Below are 7,412 nucleotides of genomic sequence, written 5' to 3' on the forward strand. Positions count from 1 at the left end.
AGCATAGCATAGCATAGCATAGCATAGCATAGCATAGCATAGCATAGCATAGCATGTCATAGCATAGCATAGCATATCATAGCATATCATATCATATCATAGCATAGCATAGCATAGCATAGTATAGTATAGTATAGTATAGTATAGTATAGTATAGTATAGTATAGTATAGTATAGTATAGTATAGTATAGTATAGTATATCACAAAATGAACAAGGGAGGGGAAAACCTCAGTTTGCTAGAGCCAACGTTTCGACAAGGGGACTTGTCTTCGTCTGGGCAAAGCGTTCATCATCGTCAGGGATTATATAGGGCCTTCGCTCCGAGGAGGAAGGCCCCGGGGGTGGGGAAGGAAAGTGGTGTGGGAGGGGATGCTTGTCAGGAAGGGGAGGGAGGTGAATCATCATTCGCTAGGCTGCAATAGTGCAACAACCTATATCCGGGGGGTATGCAATGAACAAAAGGCTTTGAAGGGGCTGCGACGGGGGGGGGGGGGGGGGGGGGGGGGGGGGGGGGGGGGGGGGGAGGCGCTGGGTGAACCTGCAAAACTCAGATAAAAGGATTAGTCAGCGTGGTACAGGGAAATGATAACAAGGGAAAAAAAAAGGGGGGGGGGCTGGCACTGGAAGGAGAAAGGCAGGGGGGGGGGGAAATGGCTCGTGTTCAGAGAAAGCCAAAAAGTGGGGGCAGAGGGGGTAACAGGAGTGTCATGGTTTCCGAGAACTGGTAGCAGGGGATTAGGAGAAAAAAAAGGAAAAAAAAGGAAAAAAAAGGTGAACAAAGGAAGACGAACAAATTACAAATTCGAAGAACTCAAATTGTTCATTCTTCAGTCAGGCTTCAAATCGACTAGGGACAGAAAATACAGAGAAGCATTCCTAATCCACAAATTTAAAACACTGCAACCAACAGGGATCAACATGTCCAGAGGAAACCTGGAATCTCTCAGGTACATTCCAGGGTCAGCATAATTTTAAATTAACAAATGTCTTGCACGTGGTCAGACTATTTCCTAGAACCTCACATAAGTATATTGTCGCTCCTTGCACCCTTCCCAAGTCATATCTTCCACCGCATTTCCGGCCTTGTCACCCTCTTCCTTTGTTCACCTTTTTTTTCCCTTTTTTTTCCTTTTTTTTCTCCTAATCCCCTGCTACCAGTTCTCGGAAACCATGACACTCCTGTTACCCCCCTCTGCCCCCACTTTTTGGCTTTCTCTGAACACGAGCCATTTCCCCCCCCCCTGCCTTTCTCCTTCCAGTGCCAGCCCCCCCCCCCCCTTTTTTTTTTCCCTTGTTATCATTTCCCTGTACCACGCTGACTAATCCTTTTATCTGAGTTTTGCAGGTTCACCCAGCGCCTCCCCCCCCCCCCCCCCCCCCCCCCCGTCGCAGCCCCTTCAAAGCCTTTTGTTCATTGCATACCCCCCGGATATAGGTTGTTGCACTATTGCAGCCTAGCGAATGATGATTCACCTCCCTCCCCTTCCTGACAAGCATCCCCTCCCACACCACTTTCCTTCCCCACCCCCGGGGCCTTCCTCCTCGGAGCGAAGGCCCTATATAATCCCTGCCGATGATGAACGCTTTGCCCAGACGAAGACAAGTCCTCTTGTCGAAACGTTGGCTCTAGCAAACTGAGGTTTTCCCCTCCCTTGTTCATTTTGTGATCGCCAAGGACCATCTACCGCACCCTCTCTCTACCATAGTATAGTATAGTATAGTACAGTACAGTACAGTACAGTACAGTACAGTACAGTTTAGTATAGTATAGTATAGTATAGTATAGTATAGTATAGTATAGTATAGTATAGTATAGTATAGTATAGTATAGTATAGTATAGTATAGTATAGTATAGTATAGTATAGTAGAATATACTACAGCTATAGAGCTATGGGTATAGCTATGGAGCATAGTTAACGTCCCCAAGCGACACATGGGCGTCAGGGTCACCGTAATGAAGTGCTTCATATTAATTTGAACCACTTGGGGTTCTTTAACGTGCAGTGACATTAAAAACCAAATGGGCGCTTTCCATTCCGCCACCCAAGGGATCTGGTACTTAAGAGGAAATTAAATAAAGTTGAGTACTACTACTACCACTACTACTATCCAAACGCGGCCGCCGCTGCCGGATTTGCACCCGTGTCCTCGGCCCAACAGTCGGGTGCGCTAACCACTGAGCCACCGCTTCGGGCAAAGCGATACAATTTTAATAGGTCTGCAGAATTTCTTTGCTGCGGTTATTTTGTTTACCTGCCTTCACTGCCAAATGCCGAACAATGATTCGGGTGATATATTGAGGTGAACTGAAGGAAAGCAATCATTACGCCACGATCTTTCCACTACATAACGCTATGGAGTGAACTTTGCATCGCGCCGGTCGAGCGACAGGGCCATGGCTGCGTTACGCAATGCGCACTTCAGCCATTAAGCAATTTGTGCTCCCCTAGAAAAGTAGCAAAGTCACGACGAAAGCATGACGCTTGTGTCTAATTGAGCATATTTTTTTATATTTTTGCGCGAGAAATCAATATCGGTACTGCATAATTGATTTAACCCTTCGCGGTCGATTTGCGAATTTAGCTCTTTCCTTTGCAACAGTTTCAGAGCAGTGATGAAAAGTTTCGCAATGCGGCCGGCTGGCAGAACGTCGGCTGGCTGACAAATTCATCCCTTTCTAATGGGCGCGATTCCAGTGGCCACGCTCATTGTGTAGTTACAGCCCGTCTCCTTTCCATGTAACCTAATCTGGGCTAAACTATTACTAGCGCCTCTGACCTTGGGGAATTTTCATGAACAGCAAAATAACGATGAAAGGATCCGAGTTTTATAATGCCGATTACGGACGGTAGCAGCTGTGAGCCCGCTGCGTGCTCTCTCGTTGCATTTGTACCGCTTTTTCAGCCTTTTAACTCAAGTCATGCGGCCCTCTTTGGTTTCTTCATTTCTTAACGTGCCAAATTAGGCGAGTGCCAATTTTGCAGTGCTAGTTTACACATCATAATCGTCATGAGACTGACTGTGACCACTGCTGGAGAAAGACATCTCTCATATTTTCTAATTATCGCTGTGTACTGTCAGATGTCGCCACACACCCATGCAACCTTCCTAACGTCATCCGTCCACCTGACTTTCCGCCGCCCCACGCTACGCTTACCTCCTCTTGGAATCTAGTTTGTTACCCTTAACCACCGCTGGCTATCTTGCCATCTCAATACATGCCCTGTCCAAGCCCATTTCTTCTTCTTGATTTCGACTAGGCCGTCACACAGAATGTAAAGTTGTTAATATAATGAAGCAAAACCGACCAAAAAGCTACCGTTAGGCTTATAAAGATTCTAACACTACAACAGCAATATAACAGAGTCCAAGGAAGGGTACAACACAAGCGTGGACATTGAACTGACTCTTTAAAATTGTCCTTCTAGAAACATGGGCGTAGTAAATATTTCAGGAGAGAACGAGTTTGCTGACCGCACACATAAAGTAAACGTGACAATAAGCGTACTGCAATGAACGACACCGCTATAGTTGTCACAAATAGAATAGGCCTTCACTTTCATTCTGGAATGGCAAAAATACCGATATATTCGGTAGACAAGAAAAGAAGCACTGAATGTCGCACTCTTTGTAGCATGAGTTGCCGAAAGTATAGCATTCACTACGAATAATCATTTTCACTTGCCTTAACCGGGTTCTTGACTCTTTTTGCTTATTTTTTGCAGACACTTGGGTTTCATTTACCAGTGTCTTTTAATCACCAAGAAATATTGCGTCACTGGCACAGAAAAGGACTAAAGATGTGAGGCTATTATAGAGGGCATCCCTAGGGTTATAAAATTGCATTAAACGAGCACACACATCCAAGCACTGCTCCCATACGCACAGCTTAAAAGAACATAAAGAGAGATAGAGAGAGAAAGGAAAGAGCCCCCATAAACTGCGCAAAAAAAAAGCTATCTTCTAAGTCCTGGTCCAAGATATGCAAACCTGTAAGTATATAGTATGCGGCCTTAAGAACATCACATTCGCAAAGTTGAAGGTGGAACATATTCAACGCAAGTCTCTGCGCTTGAAAACTTTCACTTCATGGGGGTGTGATGCAGTCCAGCCAAGCTCTACGACGCCCATTAAGCATAACATCCGCTCTTAAAGATTTCAACTGCACCCAGTTTCAACCGCATTCCAAAATGTCGTGTGGTCGAGTCCGCTACTCAAAAGTTCTTGCACAATGAATTGTGCGATTAGAATGTCCGCTCTAATGACACAGCAGTTCCAGGTCGGTATGACGGTAGCGAATCCCCTTATTGCTCCGCAACTGAAAACTTTGAGGATTTTGAGACCGGGTAGAGCTCGTCTAGGAATGGGGGCTTTTTAAAACATTGTAGCGCAGAGTTTGCTGCAGCGTAGATCTCACTGCCACGCGCCATGTTTGTGCAGCACTTTTGCTCGTAAGAAAAACTCTTGATTGGCGAGCTTCGTTGTCTGCATACCGAGGTCCCATTTAGTAACGACTCCTTTAGCGGTGGATTCTTTTCTGTCCTTTTTAATGTTGATGACGATGATGAAATTTTATGGCGCGATGGCATCTGTGGCGAAAGAGCACCACAAGGTGTTTTTGTCTACTCAAGATGAGGTCATAAACCCATTTCCCAACGATTTCATCCTGAATAAGACAAGGAAAGCTTGTACCGATTACGTAACTTGTAGGCACCCGGCGGCATGGAGATTGAACACCACAAAGCCCGAATGCGACGCCGGTGCTCGAACGACTAGCCGTCAGCTGCGGTATGCCCTTTTCTACCACTCCTGGCTGCCTATCGCTCAGGATCACACACTATATTACCGCCAAGGGGGCGGTAAACGTTCTTCCGTCTTGCTGTCCTGTGAATGGAGCTTCTCACTTGTACTTTCAACAGAATTTTTCCATTTCAGTGAGAGTTCGCGTTGTTGTGCTGTGTAGGCCAGCATACTGCTATCGCGAAATCTGCTGCTCCCTAAAGGGTCTCGTTAAGCAGGGGTATTCCGATAACGACACTGCAGTCCTGCAAGCTTTACCTAATGTACAGTCTTTGTGAAAAGTAACCAGGCTGCACGTTTTTCTTCTCAGTCGTATATTAAAGCTATTATGCCAGCCCTCAAGCTCTAAATTTCTGTGTCGTAAGGAGAACTTCTGTACTCTTCAAAGAACTTTTTCATCTTTAAGGAAGCCGTGAGGGCTCCCTTATACGAATGAGAAGCAAACCATGGAGCCTGGTTACTTGTGACAAAGACTGTACTTTGCGGTAGCATGGTGCAAATTGAAGCTGAGGCCAGATGAAAGGCCTCTCGGGCTTCGTTTCATTGAGTCTAAGTTAGGCAGGCCGCATAGCCGCAATGAGCCACTGACTATGGCCAGGACCCATCAATATGATGGGCAAAATTTTCCTTCTCTCTCTCCTCTTTCACTTCCTTTCTACTCCTCCTGGAGTGTAGGGTAGCCACTAAATCATTGGACTGTGTTTGCCTGTCTTTGTTTAATTTGTTTTCTTGGGTCCGTGCGGGTTATTCATCTCAATGCCATTGCCCGAGTGCCGAAGTCAGGCATAACAAATGAAAGTGCGCTTAGGGAAAATGACAGCCTTGATCTATATTTCTGTCTGAATGCATGGAATATATGACGCACAGTCTTTGCCAAATGTAACCAGGCTGTACGGTTTGCGTCTCAGTCGTACATTAACGGTATTATGCCAACCCTCAAGCTCTGAATGTCTGTATGGTAAGGGGAACCCCTGCTCTCACCTTCAAAGAACTTTTTGATCTTTAGGGAAGCCGTGAGGGCTCTGCTATACGAATGAGAAGCAAACCATGCAGCCTGGTTACTTTTGGCAAATACTGTACGTGAAGATATAAACAATTTCGAAAAGTTAAACGGAAAGAAAAACAAGCATAAAAAGCATAAAAATACAACTTCTCGATTTTCAGATGCGACAACTCAGCATTTGTACCCTACGGATAGAGTTCTCGCACTGTCATCATCCAGCGATTTAGTGCACTTACAGTATTTGCAGGACACTCAGGCGACCAAGTCTTTTTCTCTAGTTCGGCGTTCCCATCTTTCGTTGAATTCACTGTATCCATCTATTCCTGATGACGCTAAGGTTTTAAATACATGGCGTAGAGCGTAAACCGCTTACGGATGGCGGTAAACACGGAAATGGATGAGGAGAAGGCATATGAATGAAGTAAAGCGCTCCTCGAGAACCAAAAGAAGGAAATAAAAAATGCACTACTTCAACCCAGCTTGTTCCAGGAGTAACAGGGGACTATTTATGCAGATTGTGCAGGTGTTTGAGCGGATTATCTAGCGGTCACCTGAAGGGCTGCAATTACATCCGGGAAAAATTGAGAAGACACTTTGGCAACTAAAGTGTTGAGAGGCGAAAGCCGAAGACACTATGCCGTGACGACCACCGGTGGATGTGACGTCACACCTTTCCCGTGGCTATATCGATACCCAAATTATACCTCTTTCGGAGATCCTAAGTGTTAATTACGCTTAATTACACATTTCCCACCTAATTTGACAGAAATGCAACATTTTCTGACCATTATGTGGCATTTTTCACTATGCCGTGACGACTTCCAGCGGATGTGACGTCACATCGTTACCGTTGTTATATCTACGTCCGCACTATTTCGACGCAATTTTGCCATTTTTTACTGTAATTAATTAACTAATTACTCTACAGTCATCAAACGTGGCTTCTAGGCTTATTTTTTCCTCCTCTATCTGAAACAACCATTTGTTTTCTCCTATCTTTTTATTGCCCGAGTTATCACGAGTTAAACGCTGCCAAAGGTGCGGCACCTTCTGCTAACTGACGACAGTGTGAGCCATTAAAGGTTTTCACCTTGAAAGTGATTCTTTGACCGCAGTGCTTGCGGCCACTCAAAGAAGTGCGGGTGCTGCACAGCGCTGCGATAGCCTGCAGGAACACGCGAACAACGCTGATAAATATGCACTACAGTAATTTCAGTGCACAAGTCAGGAGCTGAGTTTCTAATATACTTACGCTGAAAGATATCACCTTTTTTTTCTTTGTCTGTTTCTCGTTTTAGTTTTCGTACATTTCAAAATTCAGCCACCAGTTCAGCCACACCGCTGTTTTCAGTGTATGTGTAACCGTTATGATCTGTTGTCCTGTAAAAGTGCTCCACAATTTATGTGCATATGCCGTTCGTTACTGTTGCTTCTGCAGGGTTAGAGCACCGCTCTAGCTAATTCCATACAGCTTTCACCTCGACTCTTACACGCTGCAGTTTACAAGTACAATGCTACCCTAATTAGTATCTAGTTAATTAGCGCGTCTATAGTTTCCTCCACTAATTCCAAATTATAGTCTAAGCTCCACATTATGCCAACACCA

General features: G+C 45.1%; 1 protein-coding gene across 1 annotated transcript in view; it reads left to right on the forward strand.

Annotated features, from left to right (window-relative positions):
• The window catches only part of LOC149335553 (P-selectin-like), a 107,052-nt gene that overhangs the window by 43,521 nt on the left and 56,119 nt on the right, over positions 1-7,412 (forward strand). The gene's annotated exons all lie outside the window — the stretch shown is intronic.

The sequence above is a fragment of the Amblyomma mixtum genome, chromosome 7, assembly GCF_055824585.1.
Source record: "Amblyomma mixtum isolate Tamu chromosome 7, ASM5582458v1, whole genome shotgun sequence".
Lineage (NCBI taxonomy): Eukaryota > Metazoa > Arthropoda > Arachnida > Ixodida > Ixodidae > Amblyomma > Amblyomma mixtum.